Consider the following 22,438-nt stretch of genomic DNA (forward strand, 5'->3'; position numbering starts at 1 on the left):
GCTCTGTGCTGCTGTCGCGGCTCTCGGCAGCGCTGCGGAGTCTCCGCACGCCGGCCCACCGTGCTGACCGCCACCGGGAGGACAGCACCCCCGCCCTGCCGGCGCCGAGCTCCCCCGGGGCCGGACCGGGCCGGGCCGCCCCGGCAGCGCCGCCGGGTCCCGGCGCCCCGCGGCCAGCGCAGTGCCCCAGGGCAGCTCGAGCCCGCCCCGCCCCAACGGCCGCGGGCGAGGAGGCGGCACCGCCGTGCGCGTGAGCTCAGCGCGTCGCGGAAACCAACGGCCCGGGCGCCGCCCTCTCTCCCTCCCTCCGCGGGCAGAGCCGGGCTGGGCCCCGCGCCGCCGGGCTCGGCCCGCCCCGCCCCGCCAGCGCCGCCCCCTCCGTTCCTCTCACACACACACAGACGCTTCCTGCGTGGGGCCGGGCCCGGGCGGGCGGAACGGCGGCTCTTTCCCCCGTCGACTCGCAGGTATCGGGGCTGGGCCCGCGGCGGGGCAGGGGGCGCGGAAGGGCCCGGCGGCGGCAGCGGCAGCGTCTCGGTCTCCCGGCTGGGGTCTCGGCCGGCAGCCGCCGCCCTGAGCGTAGCGAAGGGTGGGGGGGGGTGGAGCGGTGCCTTCGAGCCGGAGCCGCCTCTGGGCGGGGGCCCGAGCCCGGGTGGGAGAGGGCCCGGGAGGGTTCCCGCTGCGGCCCGGGGAGCCGCGGCCCAGGGGTCTCCCGGGGCCCCGGGGGAAGTCGGCGGCGTCCGCCGGTGCTCCTCACATTGCTGGAGGGTGAAGTCATCGTGCCCATTGTCTCCCCTCGACTCCCCCCGGGCTGAGCGAGGGGCCCGTCCCGCCCCGAACCGTGGCGGAGGAGGGGGGCCCGGGCCGCCCCCCGCCCTGGGAGCTGGATGGCGGGGCAGCCGCCGGGTGGGTTTCGCTTGGCCTCGGCGGGTGGGGCTGTGCGCGGAGGTGCTGCCGCCCTCCACCCGCCCGGGTGGGCCGCGGCGCTGCGGGGGGCCCCTCGGCGGGCGCCTCACTCTCGCCGCCCAGGAGCGGCATAGGGCCGCCGGCCGGGCCCTGGGAACTCTGGCGCTTGAACTTACGGGGCACGGGAGAAGCGCTGCACGCAACTCCCGGGCCTTCGGCGCGGTCCGGGGGGAAGATCCCACGTCTGCCCATCGAGAGTTTCGCTTTTGCTTTTCTGGGCTCTGTTGCCCACCCTGGATCCGGTGAATCGTAGGAGCGAGTGTACTGGGGTGACCGAGGATATTGCAGCTCGGCTGGAAAGGCGGTGAGGGAAACCAGCAATGGTGATTGCCAGCATCCTTGCACAGGTCCTTCTGCAGAGCTGGGAGTTTTCCATCTGGCAGTGTACTATACACACTGCAACTATTGCAGCCCCGTCTTGCAAAGATGGAAAAACGAATAACAATCTGAACGCCAGTGTGCATCTAAGAGAGCTAAAGAGGTGCTAGTTGGCAAATGGGAGGTGTCCCTCTGCCTCTTCCTCTCCTGCTCCAGTGCTCTCTGAAAGAAATGCGGCTTTGCTAAAGGGGTATTAGTGCAGTAGAGTTAGGGGTTATGCAAAAGGGACGGTAGTGGAATGCAGTTATTGCTGAGCAGAGAAACCAAAGTTTAAAGCCTTTATGCCCTTGTGGTCGCTTACTGGAAATGTGCTAGCATTTCCCTGTGAGGAGCACAACAAATCTTGTTTCTGTTAAAATACTGTCATTGGCATTGCTAGTGATTAGTGCTTTATCTCAAATTGCCATCAAGGACAACGTTATTTTTAAAAAGCAAGGGGCAGTTTGGGAAATGAGTCTTGCAGGATTTAATTCTATAGACAAAACTAATAATAAAATCATTTTTTAAATTCAATTTTTTTCTTCAGAGTTTTTTTGGTGGCCAAAAAACCCTAGTTCAGTATCTGAATGAATGGTTTTTACTAAGTTCATTGGAAAATAAGGTTTTCAGTTTAATATCTAGGTCAAACTCAAGTATAAATTCTGTTTTGCTCAGCTCATATAATTGATTTGCATGCTTAGAAATGATGGCTGTGTAACATTACTTAACAATTTCCAAATTCTCACCATTATTTAAGTGCAAACATTGTTTAAATATTTGTACTTAAAGCTTTCAGAAAGCCAAGAAAGCACTTTTTTATTACTTGTGAACTAGGCCTGTTTGGTCCAGTAAATGAAAATGAAAGTTCCACTTTTGCATAATGGCAATAATGCAACTCTTAGAAATGAGTCCAGTAAAAGGCTTACATATGCGTAACTCCTCTATATGCATATTTCTTGAAGTATTGCAGAGTTTCAACTGTGCTTTACACAATTCAGCATTTCTAAAATGCTGAATTCTAGCTGTTATGTTTACGTTGTCAGCTGTTTTTGAGTTTGAGGACATCAGATCATCATTTATAGAAGAGAGGGTTGAAATGTGTATGTGTGGTTTTCTTTTTATATCTACCAGACAAATGACACATTTCTTATAAAGAGCAATCATCAGATTTTGATTAATTATGCTAGCTGAGGCTCAGGAGCAAGTAAGATACTTGACAAATGTATTTGTTTACCTTTGTAGTGTTTACAAATCCTTGTCTCTCCATTAGTAAATGAGTCGTTAAAACTCATTTAGCTATGGGATTCCCAGTTAGCCTTAATATTAGGAAAACTTGGTTTATGTGAATATTGCCAACCTGTAAAAGAACACAAACCCTTGAATTCTTTTGGCAGTTGTGTAGAGCCTTTTGTGATGGAAAATGTGCATACTTTATTTTTCTATTAATAATTAACAGCATTTAGCTACTGTTCCCCATGACAGAAAGTTCAGACTGCATTTGTTCAGTGGGTAGATGGTTCTTCCTAACCAGTCAAATTTTTTTTTTCCCGTTTGCTTGGGCCTTTTTGATACTTATGCTTATGAAAATATTCTTCACAAAGATTCCTCCCTTGCCACTTGCCAGGCAAACAAAGTAGGATGCCTAAATCTTTCCACAAGACTTCTGAATCCTGGTTTGGAAGTGCTAAGGAAGGTGTTTGAACTCTAAAGTACAAGACACTGTTCTGCACCACTGTCCTCTGATGGCCGTTAGCCAAGCTTGTGGTCTCCATTATGGGGTCAGTTTACCCTGGCCCATGGTCAGATATCCATAATTAGCTTTGATTTGTTTTCAGGATTGGACGTAAATGCCACATACCAGCCTAGTATAATAAATTTTAATACCTGACTAGAACGAGTTGATGGGTACATGTTTTAGGCTTTACTCTTAGTGCGATTTCTGTTTTGTAGCTGAGTTGTGAGTCAGTCCGATTCTTTCTTAGGGTCAGCGAATGCTCTTTCAGGGACTACAAAATACTAATTTTAATACTGACTTATTCATAGAGGAGTTTATTTCAGATTTTTCTCTTTTTGCATTTGCCTTAGCTCTAAGTTTCCATTCTCCCTTCTGTGTGAACTGATGGAAGATGCGTAGCTGGATAAATTGGTGTACATAATGCAGCTTCAACATGCTGAAAATGGTCTTGGATCTTATATTGCTAAAAGCATCTGTATTGCACCTGGAGGTAGACTTCCACCAAGAAGGTAAAAAGTAGCATTGAGTCTTAGAGAACTGGTTGTTGCTAGTAGTGTTGCAGTATATTATTTTTGGTGCAGCGTATTGTTTTGTTGTTCTTTTTGTTTGTTTTTTGTTTTTGTTTTCACATAGGAACAATATGGAAGAGACTGTATCAGCACCTAGAAAACAGTTGGGTTTTTTTTTACGTTCCTAGTTTCTCTCAAGAGGATGCCTCCTTTATTTTTTTTCCTGATTCTCTGAAATTGAAGTTTTAATTGTGATTTAGTCTAATGTTAGTTCATTTCTAGTAGTTTGTCTTATATCGTCAGTGAAATAGCCTTTAAGGAAAAGTGAAACCTTTTCGTGTTTTTTATATAGATTAGATTTCAGATAGTGTGTGTTCTGCTTTAGCTCAGAAAGAAGTAGAAGTCCAAATAAACAACTGAGTTTGAACTAAAGAGTAGAATTCAGAGTGGAATTTCAGTCTTCGCTCTTGAGTATTTACTTGAAGGTTACTTCAGAAGGATATCTTCAAGGACTCTCTTTTACCAATTTTGTTTCTTAGTGCTTTGTGATAAGTTTTATAAGTAGGTATTTGGCCTATTGCTGACATTTATGAATTGGCAAATTTCTACCAAACTTCTGTAAACTAATGTTCCCCCCATTATCCCAGGTTTTCTAGTTGATGAGAAGGGACTTTGTATAAGAGACTTTGCTCATCTGAGTCATAAGGCAGTTTAGTCTTCTTTCTTCATTTCTGTCAATTCTCAGCCACTGCATAAATGTGCTTTACCTTGTGTTTGATTGCTGGCCCTTCTCTGGCATGGGCTACTTCTTGTTGTGGTTTTTTGTTTGTTTGTTGTTGTTGTTGTTGTTGTTGTTGTTTTTCTTTTTTCTCATAGTGCAGATACTGACTCAAGGTTCCAAAACAAAGCAATGTTCTTCAAAGGCAGTAAAATTCAGAGAAGAGAGAATAGCCCCATAAAAGCTGAATTGTGAGTTGTCATTTGTGATACCACACTTAGGTCTTTCCTCATTAAGGGCAGTGAGGAAGGCCTCTACTGTCGGTTTTGCTTCACTTCCATGGAAGTTGTGGCACACTTCTAAACAGAATAAACCTACCTTGAGCTGTGTCCATGGAATAAGAAAAGGTGGGAATCCTTCTATTACTTTTTTGCAATGGGACGATTAATATAGACTTTAAAAACTGGATTGAAGTCAGTCATCTGCTCTGTGACTATTAGTATATTGTTGGACTGGTAGCCAGAGCACTACAGCTGTAGTTGCCATTTACAGGATGAGAGTAGCTGTAGATTTTTTTTTTTTTTTTTTTTTTCCCTGAAGGGCAAGTTTCCAGCAGGTTCACTTCACATCTAGATATATTGCACCAGTCTGGAAAGCTGATATAAGAGTTGATTTAACCTGAAGCAACTTAGCAAAGAGACCTAATGAAATGAGCTTAAATAAAAGTTATGTGTATGTACACAGGTGTTTCCTCAGGCATTAAAACTTCCTCTCTTCAGAGGCCAGCATATCCCCTAATGATGTCTTCAGCAAGATGTTTGAAGGGCATCTTGCAGAAATAAATGTTTGTACCAATTCAATTTGGTATAGTCACTTGTTTTTGCTTCTTAAGTAGAGCACAACTCTGTTAATGCAAGTATCCTGTTATTGTTCAGCACAAACTGTCATTGTGGGACTATGTCAGTTCTGTTCTGCTTCCATTTATAGTTGAGATAAATTACTGTTAAACAAACATTTTTCCATAGGTCCTTTAGCCGCTCCCATAAGGCAGATTAGAGCTCTTATTCTAAATTGGAGCCTCTGGCTGTCCCTTTCAGTTGTTCCATTTAGTGAATGAAGAACTGCTTCAGCAAGAGGACTAGCTCCAGAAAAACTGTCTGCAGTAAGAATCATGTTGCTTAGTTCTCATTGTGTTTCACTGATGCTGCATATTCTCGATAAATAAAAGTATCAGGTTTAGTTTTCTCAGTTAATGATTAGATTTTTCACATAAAACCAAATTCTGCCAGCTACATCAAGTTAATCAAGTTCTGTTTTTATTTGAAAATATTTAGTCTGTAAGACAATTCCAGCTATAACATTTGGTGTGCTGTGTATGACTTCTGGTGAGACAAGTTTTCTCGAAAACATGCACAAGGTAATGGTTTGTAGGGAGTGTGAAGTGGTTGTGGACTTCAGAGCATCTACTGAACCATGGAGGTATAGGTGGGGCTAAAAGTTTTAGTCAAGGCGTGGGGATTTTCCAGTGCTGTCTGGCTAGCAGTTTGGATATGATATCACAGCACTAATGTTGCTGCACCTTTGTTTTTTAAATAGCCTTGTTAACTGTCTGCTCTTAGTCAAGTGAGAGTCTCTCTTAGCACCATAATGGTTGCATTCCAGAGGAAAAGATTATTGATGGTGCCATGCCTAAATGCGTCATTCATCCATTTCCTTTGCTGAAAGTACATGCTGCACAGAACTTCCAGTATAATTCAGTGAAACAGGGCGAGGGGAGGGATGTTTTCGCAGATCTTCGGCAGTATCCTCATTTGGAACTCTATCTCTTGGGAAGAAACATTTATACCTTTTATAGGAAATAAAAGGCTTTTGTTCTGTCTAAATGAGATAGTTGATGAGTGCTTGGGTCTTTTTATGACCTGGAAATTGAGGGCCATGTGCTCAGCCCATATTCAGTGCTGCAGCTCTTCTTGTATCAAGATCTAATTGTATCTTGACACTAAATGTTTTAGTAAGTATTAATGTCTGTGTGGGGAGTGTATATAGTAAGTGAAGATGCTGTCAGAGTGGTTGTTGCAACATACTGTTCGGCTTTTCTCCTTCATATCAAAATGTTTTATAAAGGGAGCATCCAGTTGTCCTTCAAACATCTTGTGTAGGAATAAAATAGTGGTTGTAGTGAGACCATCCAGCTGGCAAAGGTGAAGCCTGCTGAGAAACATTTTCTTCTAGTCAGCCATTGGGTAGTGTCTTACGTTAGGTCTGTCTTCCGTGTTTCCGTAATAAGCCATCTAATATGGTGATAAATGTGACTGTAAGATGAAGTCTGTTCAAGCCTAAATAAAGACTTTTAGAATGTGTATGGAAAAATATTTTTTACCAAAGACTTCTTTGCTGTGTGTCCTGATGGTGGTGCCTCTAACTTTGTGTTCCTCTGTCTCAAGTCAAATATAAACACAATAAAGCCTTAGAATATTTTTTTTTATTATTTTTTTTTTCCTGAATAGGAGACCTTCAGTTTCCTGAGAAGAGCAGTTACCTTTCCAGTTTCATTTTACCTGTGAAGCTGTATCTGATAGTTACTTTTTGTTTGACTTTGCATTTTCAAAAAAAGGAATCAAGCTTTCCTTTATATGGCACTGCTAAAAATACATCTTGGGAGACCAGGAGCCCTTTTGCTCAGGGTCAGAGATGGAGGTATCAAACTTCTAGGTCCTTTTTAAGCAAAGGGATCTTTTGCACTTACAGCTTGTGAAGCCAGGCTGTTGCTTTCCTGAAATGCAGGGTTCTGCAGTCAGTGCAAGTTTCTTTGTGATACGATGCAGAGAAGAAATCTGCAAAGCTGTTGTGCTCACTATTTCTCCTGATTTCACACCACTGTGGTTTTAAGCTGTCTCCGTTTGGGCTGAGAGGTTTTTTTTTTTGTATTTGGTGACCATAAGTATTTTCCTTCTCACGTTCCTACCTGACTAGTTACTTTCCCCCCCTTTCTTCTTCTTCCTGTTTGCTGTTGCCTCCTTTTTCTCTTTTATGTGGCAGTATGCTTTTGTTTGGACTTTGTGGTAGTGGTGCCGAGCTGTAGAAAAGTAGACTTTGCCTTCGTGTGACCTGACACCAGGCAGAAATTCAGCCAGGGTAAGAATAGAACACTGTAAGCTCAGCACAGGAGTCCCGAGTCTTTCCATTATTAACAATTAAAGATTATTCCAAGATGAATTAGGTAGTAAATTAACTAACTAATGAAAAGAGAACAAAGATAAAAAAAGAGAAAGACCATGCCTTGCAAGAATTAAGATTATTAGGATTACATGCTGCCTGCCTGCCTGTTTGGGAAAGGAAGAACAAGCTCCCCTGTTTTCATTGTTAATTTAGTTAGTAGATAAGGTATGTGACGTGCCAGATGAACTTATCTTTTGCTGTTGAATTGAAGCTTTGCAAGGAGGTGGTGTTTGTTGGGGAGTGGGTTAAGAAACAGAAGCATCCTGTTTAGTCCTGCCCGGCAGCGTTTCAGCTTTTTATCTAGAACATTAAGCAGCGAAAACGGTTTCTTCCCACCTCCTACACCCTGCACTACTCAACATAATATCGTGGCTGGATCTAGACCAATAAATGTTGTTTGAGTAAAATATGAGACAGTGACATGGTTTTGTTTTCATTGTTGCTTTTTTCTGTTTTGTTTCTGAGGTGTGAGGTACTGCTGTATTTTTTTTTAGGGCAATATCCTTTTTCTTATCTCAGAGGTCATGCAATATTACCCTTTTGTTTTAAGCATAACAACTAATTTCGAAGTCACTGTTTCAACCTAAATTATATCCCACAGGCTGTGAGGATCTTTGCACTCTATGCCTTTTAAAGCCATTATACGGAAAACGGCATATGCACAGTTGCTGTGAAGCCACAGTATGCTGCATTTGTGGGACAAATTCTCTTAAACCTTCTGTAATTTGCCTTTGTTCATCTATGACAATTAAAAGTAAAAGTAATAATGAATAGGTATTTTGATATGGTTGGTGTTCCTCCTGAAATGCATACCAGTACACCACTAAGTAGGCAGAATGGTTCTGTTGTGCTAGAAGTCATTCAGAGAACAAATCAGAACTCTGAAAGGAGGGAGCTTCCAGTTGGCAGTAAAGTGAACAAAAATACAACACTATGGGAAGCCTCAGTAGGCTGATGATTCTATCTGTAAAAAAGCAGTGTAGGTACTGAAACTCTCTAAAATGTAGTCCTTCTGAAGTTAGAACTAATCACATTTAAAGTTCAACTCTCTGAGATATGTGCTTTGTTTGTACAGTATTACTGTAAACTAGTAACTGAATATGGGTGGGTTTGGAATATTTGGTGATGAAGAAGATTAAATCCTTGCTTTGGTGATTTGATTTCCTTCAAAAAGGGGAGGTTATTAGATTTAACTTCATTATCACATGACTGTCAAGTCATGAAAGCAGTTGACTGAAGTATGGCTTTGAGTACGTATGGTCTAACTCAATATGGAATTGCATTAACTTTAACTTCTCTAATGGGCATTCTGCAAAACAGTGCATCTTGTAGTTGAAGAATGGCTCAGGTTTTAATAGTGTGTGTAATGAAAAACTGTTGTAAAGTCAAGGGAGATGCCTTTAGGGTGATGGAAGTTTAAGTTTGTTTTTCAGAAACCATGATAATGTGTGCACTAGAAATACTACAGACAGGTAGGTGTGGCTTCTGCAGCAATTAGTTGACTTATTTGCCCTTGTTTTGTAATGTGAGGGGTTGCACGTGTCAATAAAGTGAAATCGATTCTGCCATTGCATGCAGTTTATTGTCATTTTAAGGTTTCAGGGCAAATTCTCAATTGTTAAGAAATGCCAGAATTCAGGTTGAAGAAGTAACCATAGTTTGATCGCCTTTTGTGCCTAGCTTTACTAAGGTATAGTTCTTAGTTATATTATACAGCTGTGTTGTTTTTTTTTGTTGTTTCTTCCCCAGAGAAGCATTCCTCAGAATGCATTTGCCCTGCCCACTAGGGACTCCATCTATGTTGGGTAGCAACAAACCTGGTCTCAAGGGTGATTGTTTCATTTGAATATAATGCAAATAAACCAGAACACTGAAAATATTTTCTTCTTGCCTGTCGAAGGCATCAGAATCCTGGCTATGTAGTATCAGTGGTATTTCTTGGTTTAGGGTGGAGGAGTGTTGGGGTGTGTGTGTACACAATACTGCCGGTATCTTTCAATATATACTTTTCTGTATAACATAGCCTGAAATAAATTAAATTTTGGGGTATCTCAGATCAGGCACCTGAGTTTGGTGAATAAATTCATCCTTGATCATATGCCTTAATATTGAATCTGTTAAAAGGGACGGTAACCATGCTACTTCAGCGGCATGAATATGGTATTTGACTATAATGTAGCATTATATACAGGGTTGGGGGGTGTGCGTTGGTCTGTTTTGTTGTTGTGGTGGTGTTTTTGGTTGTTTTTTAATGAGCGCACAATGAGTAAGAACAAACAAAATACTGAGTAGTGACCTGATAAAGTGTGAACCTGGCAAAGATTCTACAGGAAGGAAAGGGATAAAAGCCATGCAATTAAACCATCGTAGTGTACTTCAGCACTTATTTCTAAACTCCAGGGCTTAACTCTGTTTACTTGGTGACGTTATTTCTGATGTAGTTCGTGTGCTCTGTCCTAGCTGTTAAAAATAATAATTGCAATCATATCAGCAGATTTGGAAGCTACTCACTAGGCAGGCCACTGCTATTTGAGCTAGTGGTATCTAATAATATTCTGCCATGCTTTATAGGGATCAGCCCTAGACAGTATGATCTGTGTGCTTATGCAGAGTTTTATGGATGTCTTTGGACTTGGAGGATGAGTGCTAGAGTAAGGCATGCTTCGACAGTATAAGCTGCTTTTGCTGCTTTTTTTTTTTGTCACCACTGATGTACCTTTTACTTTCTGCATACTTAAAACTGTTTTTTTCTAAATCCTATTCATATTGAGTTACGTTTTTTGTTAGGAAGATATCTTAACAAATCTAAATGCATATCCTTTTCCATACCTAATCTGATGTCTGTGTCTTTCCTGTCACTTGGAGATGCTTCCTCTCTTCTTCCCAGTTCAGCTACTCTTTGTAGGGTCTCTGGTATCTTCTCCCTGTGCTTGTTAGCATGTTTTCTTTTAGTGTTTCTGATCAGCCAGTTCTCCTGGCTCTCTGGGTTTTTCCTGAGATACATTGTCTCTATTACTTGTGCTAGAATTCCCAGATTACTTCCCTGAACAACTGTTGGTCTCCTCGCTCTGCAATCCCTGTTTTTTCTTATGTTTTTCTTTCTTATGCTCTGTGAAGGAGTCTGTTTAGCCATCTTGTTCCTGTTTTGGTGCAGACTTCAGTTGCCCTTCTAGCAGGCACCACCTCAACTGTTGTTTGAATTCCAGCATGGTTGGGATTGAAAGAGACTTTTGAAAGGCATGGAGTCCAGGTCCTGCTCAAAGCAGGGCTACTTTTAGGTCAGGTTGCTCAGAACCATGTCTCAGCAAGATTTGGCTATATCCATTCTTGTTTTCATCTGCTTGTCTCCCCCTAGCCCCCTTCTCTCCTGCTGCTTCCACATTTGGTTAGATTATCTTGTACACTGCTGTTACATAGTAGTGAGATCCTGGAAAGGATAAGTCAGCTTCTTAGCTTTATTTTCACAGAATCACAGAATGTTAGGGATTGGAAGAGACCTCAAAAGATCATCTAGTCCAATCCCCCTGCCGGAGGAGGAACACCCAGATGAGGTCGCACAGGAACATGTCCAGGCGGCTTTTGAATGTCTCCAGACAAGGAGACTCCACAACATCCCTGGGCAGCCTGTTCCAGTGCTCTGTCACCCTTACTGAGAAGAAGTTCCTTCTCAAATTTAAGTGGAACCTCCTGTGTTCCAGTTTGAACCCATTACCCCTTGGTCTTACCATTGGTTGTCACCGAGAAGAGCCTGGCTCCATCCTTGTGACACTCACCCTTTATATAGTTATAAATATTAATGAGGTCACCCCTCAGTCTCCTCTTCTCCAAGCTAAAGAGACCCAGCTCCCTCAGCCTTTCCTCCTAAGGGAGATGCTCCACTCCCTTAATCATCTTTGTTGCCCTGTGCTGGACTCTCTCCAGCAGTTCCCTGTCCTTCTTGAACTGAGGGGCCCAGAACTGGACACAGTATTCCAGATGTGGTCTCACCAGGGCGGAGTAGAGGGGAAGGAGAAAGTCTCTCGACCTGCTAACCACCTCCCTTCTAATACACCCCAGGATGCCATTGGCCTTCCTGGCCACAAGGGCACAGTGCTGGCTCATGTTCATCCTCCTGTCCACCAGGACCCCCAGGTCCCTTTCTCCTGTGCTGCTCTCTGTCCTTGCCCAGATGCAAGACTCTACACTTGCCCTTTTTCCCTGCCCAACTCTCCAGCCTGTCCAGGTCTCACTGGATGGCAGCACAGCCTTCTGGCATGTCAGCTACTCCTCCCAGCTTGGTGCCATCAGCAAACTTGCTGATAGTACACTCTATTCCCTCATCCAAGTCATTGATGAGTATATTGAATAATACTGGTCTGGTACTTTGATACAACATGTTGTGCACCTGGAAGTGAAAAGAAGATTAAGTTTGGTTTGAGGCTGAATCAAGTTCAGGAGAGATTTTTGAAGATAAAATTTCTACTTTTTGCTGAAAATCATGTATCTTTCTTCTCCCGTTCCCCAAAACTTGCAAGCATGGCTATATTCACATTGCTGGAAGGCTGGTAAAGTGTACATCCCAGGTACATAGGTCAGAATTCAAATTCTGAGAAAATACTAAGTTTTTGATTTATTTTATTTTCTAAGATAATTTTCTTCATTGATGTGTTATCATTTTTTGAGGTGTGGGGTTTTGTTGTTTTCTTAAGTAGTTTGGTTGAAATAAGAGAGCCGAAGATCTTTGTATATAACTTTCAGCCTAGCTTGTTTCAGAAGATTCTAAGCAGCTTTGGAAATAGGATGTTACAGTGGGAAGTGTCAAGCATTCTTAATAATAGTGTTACCAGGCTTGCTTTTAACAAGAAATCCTTGTCTTTGGAGATAAGTGACTTACTAAGCTATAAAAATCAAGTGAGTCACAATGTATTTAATTTCTTATTACTTTAATTTCTGTTTTCAATAGCATGTTATATTTTTCCAATTTGACTTAATCTGACTGTCTGCTTACATCCTCCTCCCCCATAACATCTGTGGTTTAACCATGAGGTGCTATATCCATCCTTGCTTTAAGCCTGCTGCTGCCTTTTGTAGGACTGCTGTACTCTTTTATGTGCTGATGGTATCTGGTCTGTAGAGTAAGTTCTGGTAAATGTTTGCCTTTTGGGAGTTAGTCCCACAGAATAGTGTAGCAAGCTACTTTGGAAGCTCAACTGCTGTTGTAAGTACATTGTTAGTTTAGTAAATAGCCACAGTGGTTTAAAATGTTAAACCTGGTACCACCTCCTGTTTAGTAAATTCCAAGAAAAGGACATTAATAACTATAGGTTATAGTTATTATAGGACATCAGTATAATGACATGAAAGCCCTTGCTTCCATTCAGATCTGGAGATTTAGCTTAAACCTGTCTTATAGGCAGTTTAAATTGAACATCTGACCTCACTCTGAAGAGTGCAAGATGGCCCTGTTCTGAATTTCTGCTGCAGGGTAGGTTAATGCAGGACAGAGACAGCATGGACGACTACTTGTATTTATTTAAACTTTTTTCTAGTTCGGTAGGGACTTCATCTGTAGGACTCTCAAACTATGTAGTGAACCTTACTGAGCATAGAGCCCCTCTATACCAGAGCTTCTTGCACTGGACACTGGAAAAGATGCATTCCCTTTAGTGTCCATCATTTTAAAATACAGGCAAATAACTTCACATCTGTCTATATTCCTGTAGAACTTGTCTGCCATGTTTCTGTCCACTTCAAGTTACTTTTTGTATTGTTCGAGGAAATTATATTAAAATATAAAAAACCTGCAAGCTACCTAACTGCACATCAATAGAATTTCGTGAATGTATTTTTCCCTGCAGAAATAAATTTCTTAAAGTTATATGTAGCTTAATTAGTCTTAAACAACTGCAGGTCTTACTGTAACTTAAGTGATAACTGATTTATAAAATGAGAAGTAAATTTGAACTAAAACTGAAAGCACATTGAAAACAAACGGCAAAGTATCTTGGAATGCTGCAGTCAGCTTAAATTTTGTTTATTTAGTTTTTTTTAACCTGTCATGTCCCTGGGTATTTTACCATTTAATTGTAGTGATGTTGAGAATTTTCTTCGTATATTTACAACTTGAAGTGAAATGGTGTTTTCCTGGCACTGTAGTAATTTAATTTTGTGCTTAGGGCCACAGAGCAATGCTTACTAGTACTGTGGAATAACACTCTGTAGTTGCTTTCCTTTTGTAAAGTAGTAAGGTAAATACTAAAGCGTATGTTCTATCAAGTAACTTAAGGAAATGTTTGAAAGATCTCCTGTGCTGACATAAAGTTCCTTTTAAAGAAACTTAAATAGCTTTTCAATGAAATTATACACCTAGTTCCTCTAATGTGTTTGTGTAACTATTTTCTTTGGAACTGTAGGAGGAAATAAATGGTTTCAAATAAACAGCGAAGCTCCTGACTTCAAAGAACTTCCCTCAAAAGTGAAATAGCTTCACTTTCCTTTCTCAAGTGAATAAAACCCAAACATAACTTACCTTGTTACATTTTCTTATTCGTATGGATAAATCTACAGGGATTTACCTCTTGGATCTTCCATAGGAAAAGAGTTATTAGTGTAGGGCACCTCAAATTGGGTTGCATTAGGAACATGGTTTAGTGTTGGACTTGGTAGTCTTAGGTTAATGGCTGGACTTGATGATCTTAAGGGTCTTTTCCAACCTCAGTGATTCTGATTCTGTAAATTAGTGTTGGAAAAGATTTACTAGATTTGTTATTATTTGTTGCATATCTTTATTATGGTGATGTAAAAAGAAAAGTTCTCCTTGGAGATGAGCTCCCCGGATGAAGAAGAGGCAATACAGCTAAATTTTTCTGCAGTGGTGCTGCAGGGCAGTGTCTTTTCTTCTTCAATGGCTCCTTACCTAGAGTATCCCAAAAACAGACTAGATAGCATCTGCTCTCATACTCTGCTTAACCAGGACATTACTTAAGGAATAGAATTAAAACACAATAGTTTTTACTGGCAAATACTGCTTAATTAGGATGCCTGCAGATATTTGATCTTCAAATAAGCTTATAGATGCATGCAGATCAAATATTCAGAAGTGTCGAGACACCCATTTGTTTTAATTGTTCTTATTATAAGTAAGAATGCTCCTAACATTGTCTTGTTTAGATTTCATTGGCAGTGCATTTCTTCTGCAAATCTGACCTGTAAGGACTGCTTTTCTCCACCTCCTTAGGATGCTGAGTGTGTGCACGCTTCTGTTTGTAAATGTATGTTGAACAGTTTTAAAAGCTTGATACTTTTTTTTTTTCCTTTGCTTTGGTTTGTTACTGAAACTTTTTGTTAAAGTGTACTCCTTTAGTATTATGCTCTGTAGTATAGTGGTTTCAGCAAACTTTTGGAAATAACATAATTTATAAGTTTTCTATCAGTTCAGCTCTGTGTAACACAGTTTTTTGATAGGTTCAGAGAAACATTTTCCAAGTTTATAATTAGCGAAATATTTTGTACTTATTGACAGGCCAGACCAGGTGTGAATTACATATCAATACAAGGACTGTGTTTTATATACCAAATGTTCTTCCTAACTCAGTAATTGGTCTGACTTCCTCTTGCTTTTAATCAGGGCATATTATTAAATGTTAATAGCGTCAAAATTATTAAATTATTAAAAAAAATCTCTGTCACAGACAGATAAGAGTGTACTTTGTCTCATTAGAATAAAGTTACTTTAATTTTTTTAAAGGAATCTTCACAAGCTGCTTTTTTTTTTAATAGGTTAGAATAGGTTAGTATACTTATAATGAAGTACATTGCTTTCCGTCTTGTATTTGGTATTTTAGGAAAGATTATTTTTTTAAGAAAATATTTGTTAGAAAACTGAAATACTAATGTATATTTATATATAAACTTCAAGATTTTATGTGTTGTTTAACACTCTTAATGAGCTTGTTTTAGATTTGAGCGAACTTGCATTCCTCACCAAAAATTGTGTGCTAATACTCTTTTTAAAAGGCAGAACTTCTTGAATTACCAGAGCATCTGACATCCAGGGTGTCAGTTTAAAAATCTTCCCTCTTACCAGTTGTGGTTGAAAACTAGTTTATAGTTAATTAGTGTATTTCTGAGGCATTCAAAATAATGGCGGAAAATACAATTAAGAGTAAAAATAATTCTTTTGAATAATTTGCTTGCTATTACAATATTAGATATTTTTCTTTAGTTCAGTGTTTTTTATAAAAAGTGTGGGCTATTTTATATGTTATATGTAATCAGAGGGGAATATGGAAACATCAGGGAGTTATTTCAACCTATGCTGTAAAGAAAATGAGGAAAGGGAATTCACATTCGAGCCAAAGTGTGGTACTTGCTTTAACTGTATATACCTGGTCAGGTATGTAAGAGATGTTAGTAATATGCAGAGTAGCAGAATCCAGGTCCCCTCCCCAGCTGAGACTGGGAAGGACGGAAGTTGGGCACTGGGCTGGGGAGCCACATTCCTTTCTGACCCGTGCAGGTGCTCATGAGAACCCTGCAGCCTGGGATTAAATCACTGAAACCAACCCCAGGGTCAGCTGCCACAACTTTAATAATGCTTTGCATATGAGGAAAAAAGTGTGCTGTCAGTTTGCTGTAAAATTTATTATTAAGACAAAAAACATATAATACCTACATAGGATGGAGCTCTGTTTGTTTGTTGTTTTGTTGGTTTCCCTCCCTCCTCCTGTAGACTAGTTCTGATTATGGGGGGGGGAAAGTATTTTAGTCCAAACTTGAAATTCAAGTGATTAGTGTGGTGTCTAGTAGGGATTATAGCCTGGTTCTGTTGTTCTTCTGTATATGCAAGTATACAGCTGTCTTAAAATGTCCTGTGACATCCTGGGTTAAAATAGGCTTTTGCCTGCCATTTAAATTTTTTTGTGGAAGTGCATTTTCTTCAATAGTTGTCTTCTCTATCTTTTTAAACTTTTGTTTTTTTATTATTTTTTAACTGCTTAAATAAGAGATGAGACAGTCCAAAAGAAATGGTGCTCAAGGATGACAGAATTTTGTACTTGCATGGGAAAGTGATTTCAGAACTTGAGGTTAATTTTTGTTGTTGTCATTGTATCTTATTTCTTAAAGTTCATTGAAGGAAGTTTTAGTGGAATTTAAATGCAGTATCACAGCATATCTGTAACACAGAGACCCAGACTTGTTCATAATACAGCCTGTCGTGTGGCAAAGCTGGAAGGAAAATGAGGGGTTCACTGTAATTTGGCACTGATCTTTATTTGGTAGCCTTCATTTCTTACCTTGGCTGGTGCTTCATCTGCTTACATGCAGATTGCCTAAATTCCATTTATTTAAGAGCCAATTTAAAATGTGATGCATCAGAAAGACTGTGGAAGAGACTTGTGATATGCCATAATAAAGAAAAAGATCCAGATTTATTTTCTTGTTCTGAACAATCCATATTTACTCTACTATCTATTGAAGCTATGGTTTTTAGATCAAATTGTGCACTGAAGTTCCTGTCACTTTAAAAAAGAATGAATCTTTTGTAAGACCAAAAAATTTCATCGTGTTTCTTCTCAAGGTTTATTATTTCAGTCTGATTCATTTCCTGTTTTTTCTGCTAATGCACTGACAAAAGCAGAAACATGTATCCTTCAACTGTTTGTTTGTAAATCTAGAAAATATGTAATTTACTGTATCACAAGTGGCTGTGTGTAGCTGTAAATGGTGCAAACATTTATACAGTACTTCCTTCTGTCTGTCTCTGGTCATGCACTTGATTCCCCAGCTAACCCTGCTCCTCAAAGGCTTCGCATCTCTCTAGTTGGCAATTCTGTTCATATATGAGAAAGATGAGAATAAGTTAGACCTTATTTTCTCCTATCATAATGTGAGAATGAGATGCTATTCAGTAAGATTAGTAGCAGATTAAACACTGATTTTTAAATCAGTAATTGGTTTTGAGCTGTTTTCCATTAGGCTGTTGAGCTCATTAACGTAGGACTGACTTCAGGATTCATAGCATTGAGAAGGGAAATTTGATACTTATGGACGGCAATTTAGAAAGTGCTAGGAGATAGGGAAAGGGAGATAAATTTTCTATCTGGATTTGAAAGCAGTCTGGCAAATGAAGAGTGTGTGTTTAGGACATGGGCCCAGTGGAATATTTCTTTCACCCTTAATCTGCACCATGGAGTTTTACATGCTCTGGAGGTAGGATTCTGTACTTGTGAGATCCAGTGCAACCATTCTTATGTTCCATTGAATTCTGGTAGTCAGGAACGTTCATGATTACTGAAATAAGTGTGTTTTTTCCCACGTTTACTAATATCTTGACACGTATTAAAATGGTAACAACTTAATAGGTTCTTGTAAGATTTATCAGATTTGAGTAAAGTATCGATTGGCCTTTATATGTCATTTTTTTGAACTGTATCAAAAGAGTATGTCTTGCATAGCAGTTAAACCCCCTCCCTTTCAAACAAATGCCTGGAAAAAGATAAGCACTTCCAATAGGGTATTTTTTCATGATGTTGTGGTTCATGCTGTAATTGACAAATTTATGAATTAGGACATGTTGGAAGTTTGCAGTTTCTTCTACAAAACATAATCAAATGAAGTAATTGCTTAAATGGCTTTTTAAAATTGAATTTGGGATTACAGTAGTATAGTATTCTAAATCCTTTTCAAACTTGTATTTCAGGATTAGTTTGATAGTGTAGCAGGCTTGGTCTTGTATGTATTTACTTGTCAATTAGGGAAGACTGTTTCACCTTGAAGAAATAAAAGCAAGGTCTTTAATGTGTTGAATAAGTTCTTTTTATAGTGAGCTTTTGTATGTGTAGATTAAGTTTTATTAGGTGCTTCGCTATAGAAAATTTCGTCTGAAAATATCGACCTTTTTCTGTTGCAGTTAATGACGTTTCCATTACTAACTTCATAAAGTTATTTAGGATTGGTTTTGTACTTTTTTTTAATCAAGTATTTGTCTTTCCTTCTAGATATGTGGGTCCTTCAAGGATGAGAAAGGCGTACTTTTGAATGACATTAAATACCTCCAGGCTACCATTACAGACCATGTATCTTGCTGAGCAAAGAAAAATTCAAGGGCTCTTTCTCTGCTGATGTCAGTCATATGGAGGATATTGTACTGTAAAATGAGCAGTGGATAAAAGGGCGAAACATAATGCTTTTGTGCTGCTATAGGCTATGGATATTTGAGAGAGACTACAGAGATATGTATGAGGGAGGAAAAAGCATGCTTTATTTCTGCTCCAAATGGTGGTGGGGTTTATAAATGTTTTTAAGGATAGCCGTGGTGATGAGAGACTGGACTGATGTGCTACATATATTAGAGTACAGGCAAGTGAGTGCAAGTTGTGAAGTTATTGTGGCTTAATGCTCAGCCATAGGAGGCTGTGACAATTCATGTGATCCCAGGCCAATGGTGAGATAAGACATGTTCTCCTCTGTTCGTTGTCAGGCTGTTCTGTTCATTGTCTGTGTGAGAGTGTGGCAAGTCACATTATCACAGAATTATAGCTATTGGAAGGGACCTGGAAAGATCATCTGGTCCAATTCCCCCGGTGGAGCAGGAACACCTGGATGAGGTTACGCAGGAATGTGTCCAGGCAGGTTTTGAATGTCTCCAGAGTAGGAGACTTCACAACCTCCCTGGGCAGCCTGTTCCAGTGTTCTGTCACCCTCACTGTGAAGAACTTTATTCTCATATTTAAGTGGAACCTCTTGTGTTCCTGTTTCAACCCATTGCCCCTTGTCCTATCAGTTGTTGTCACCGAGAAGAGCCTGGCTCCATCCTTGTGAGGCTCACCCTTTATATATCTGTAAATATTAATGAGGTCACCCCTCAGTCTCCTCCAAGCTAAAGAGCCCCAGCTCCCTCAGCCTTTCCTCCTAAGGGAGATGCTCCACTCCCTTAATCATCTTTGTTGCCCTGTGCTGGACTCTCTCCAGCAGTTCCCTGTCCTTCTTGAACTGAGGGGGCCAGAACTGGACACAATATTCCAGCTGTGGTCTCACTAGTGCACAGTAGAGGGGAAGGAGAAAGTCTCTCGACCTGCTAACCACCTCCCTTCTAATACACCCCACGATGGCATTGGCCTTCCTGGCCATGAGGGCACAGTGCTGGCTCATGTTCATCCTCCTGTCCACCAGGAGCCCCAGGTCCCTTTCTCCTGTGCTGCTCTCTGACAGGCTGTTACCTGGCTAATACTGGAACTTGGGATTGTTCTTGCCCAGATGCAAGACTCTACACTTGCCCTGGTTCTGTTTCATTAAATTTTTCCCTGCCCAACTCTCCAGCCTGTCCAGGTCTCGCTGGATGGCAGCACAGCCTTCTGGCATGTCAGCCACTCCTCCCAGCTTAGTGTCATCAGCAAACTTGCTGACAGTGCACTGTATTCCCTCATCCAAGTCATTGATGAATGTATTGAATAGTACTGGTCCCAGGACGAACGTTGGGGCACTCCACTAGATAGAGGCCTCCAACTAGACTCTGCCCCATTAACTGCAACTCTCTGGCTTCTTTCCTTCAGCCAGTTCCCAGTCCTCCTCACTACCTGATCGTCCAGTCCACACTTCTTCAGTTAAGCAGCGAGAATGCTGTGGGAGACTGTATCAGATATTTTACTGAAATCAAGATAGACCACATCCACTGCTTTACCATCATGTATCCACTTGCTTATGTCCTCATAAAAGGCTATGAGGTTGGTCAAGCATGACTTCTCCTTTGTGAAGCCATGTTGACTGCTTCTAATGATCCTCTTATCTTTGATATGCCTTGAGATGTCACCAAGGAGAAGCTGTTCATCCCTGGAAAAGGTGATGGGAAGTGAGGCTAACCTGGGACCAGTTACCTGGGTCCTTCTTCTTGCCCTTTTTGAAGACTGGAGTGACATTTGCTTTCCTGCAGTCCTCAGGCACCTCTGCTGTTTCCCAAGACTTAGCAAAAATGATGGAGAGTGGTCTAGCAATGACTTCAGCCAGCTCCCTCAGCACCCATGGGTGCATCCCATCTGGATCCATGGATTTATGGATATCTGGATTGCTTCATTGGTCCCTAACACAGTCCTTGTCAACCAAGGCAAACTCCTCCATTGTCCTGTTCTCCATTATCTGTCTGCCTCAACCTCCTATCTGTAAAATAAGAACGATGCTTCCTTTTCTCTTCATGCTTTGTTTTTAGAATTTGCACTACATTTAGAAAGACACTTCCACATATGTTAAGTGTATGATGTAGTGGAAATGGTCTTAGTAGATATTAATTTTGACTGGGCTGCTATCATCACATAAGCAACAAAGAATTCATCTTTCTAGGAGTGTATGGCTGTATGTCTATATAGTACTTGAACTGACAGTATCTGTTATAAATGAGATTAATATTATACTTTGCATTATGAAACCAGGCATTTAGGTTTTTTATTATGCTGCATTCCAAATGTAGCTTGTCTGGAACACTTATGTTTTGTGGCTCAACTTGGATATAAAAACAAACAAAAAAATCCCACTGAATATTGTTTCTGAGAATCCAGAGAAAAGGTTTCTTACTGTTTAAAAATATAATCCTTTGCATCTCTTCTGAGAAAGTTATAAAGTCTGGTTTAGAGCAAACGTGGTTGGTTGTTGGGTTAGTGTGGTGTGGGGTTTTTTTGTTTGGTTTTTTGTTTCTTTTTGTTGTTGCTGTTTGGGTGGTACTTTGTTTTTGTTGTTTGTGTGTTTTTTGGTGTTTTTTTTTTTTTTTCCTTAAAGAAGTCTTGATCCATTTTTATTCTTTCCCTGTGAAAACTTGCAAGGAATTACAATTTTTTTCGAAAATGGCTTTGAGCATTTTCTTTATAGACTGGTTGGTGTGGTGCCTAAATTCCTGAATATTTCACATACAACCAGACTTTTTCAGCCATTGTAGCAATTAGTGAGATACTTAAATTTTGTCTGCCAGCTGCCAGACATCAGTAATGAGAGACTCCAGTGAGGAGGAGGAATACTTCCTCTGCTCTTGGTTCTCTGCCAGGTTGAGAGGCTTGAGACAAAGCGGGAGATGCCTACCTTAGGTTCAGAGGGGGTAGAGGAAAAGGTGGTGGGTAGAGGCAACAGAGGAGGGAGAAAGGCATAAGTGAATGCCTGGCAGAAGAGTAGGAAGAAAAGGTTGCATGCTGGGATAGAGGAAATTGAGGGTAATGAAAGCTGAAACTACTGAAACAACTTCTTTTAAACTTTTTTAGATCAAATCTGTTTTCTTTTTATGATACCTTTCCCCGTTTTCCATGTTGTTCCCCTCCTGCCCTATTTGTAGTTTTGTGGCTCTCCAGCTTCAGCATCAGCAAAATAAAATGGTAGAGGAAAGAAGGGACTGTTCACAGGTGTTATCCTTAACCTCTGCTAACTATTGGCCAATATCTTGGCCAGGACAGTGTCAAGTGGGTTTGGTTAGTGAGGAGTGAGGGATGGAAAGGTTAAATGAAGCTTAGCCGTGGGTAGCCCTCTAAGCTACCACCCTGTGCCTACTTTTGCAGGAGCATGGATTTATATCAGTTTCTTGTGTTCGTCCACAGAGATGTATTCCACAACCCCTAGTTCAAAAAGCACTGCAGCAGACCATAGTATCTTTGAGGGAAGGCATTCTTTCAGGTTTGTTTTCATCTTTTGAAACCCATTGGCCAATATTAATACAATCTGTTACAGGGACAGAAGTTTCAAAGAGAAACTACATCTAGCTAATGCTAGCTAGGTCTCATTTGCTATCTGCACATTACTAAATTTTATTCAAATTTGTGTAAGAGGACATTCTCATGCCCTAACAGGAGACAAAACATTGTTAACACTTAAATCACTACAGACAGCAGTGACATTTTTTTGAGCATGCTGGGGTTTAAACTTAGGATAGGAAGTGCTAGAATGAGGAGTCTCTGGTAGCCCCTTTTGTAGAGTGTTTATGTG

At 40.8% G+C, this 22,438-nt stretch overlaps 1 protein-coding gene across 4 annotated transcripts in view; it reads left to right on the plus strand.

The window, feature by feature from the left end:
• Positions 1-388: 388 nt before the first annotated feature.
• Positions 389-22,438, plus strand: part of RNF19A (ring finger protein 19A, RBR E3 ubiquitin protein ligase) — a 60,515-nt gene continuing 38,465 nt past the window's right edge. For 2 of the 4 annotated variants that reach the window (XR_013921798.1, XR_013921799.1), the window contains exon 1: positions 3,377-3,567. The gene's annotated coding sequence lies outside the window, so the exon portion shown is untranslated. Of the gene's footprint in view, positions 468-3,376; positions 3,568-22,438 lie in introns of those variants that run through there. The other 2 variants (XM_080339257.1, XM_080339256.1) reach the window with 2 other exon arrangements.

This window comes from Nesoenas mayeri (genome assembly GCF_963082525.1).
Source record: "Nesoenas mayeri genome assembly, chromosome: 2".
In the NCBI taxonomy this organism is placed as follows: domain Eukaryota; kingdom Metazoa; phylum Chordata; class Aves; order Columbiformes; family Columbidae; genus Nesoenas; species Nesoenas mayeri.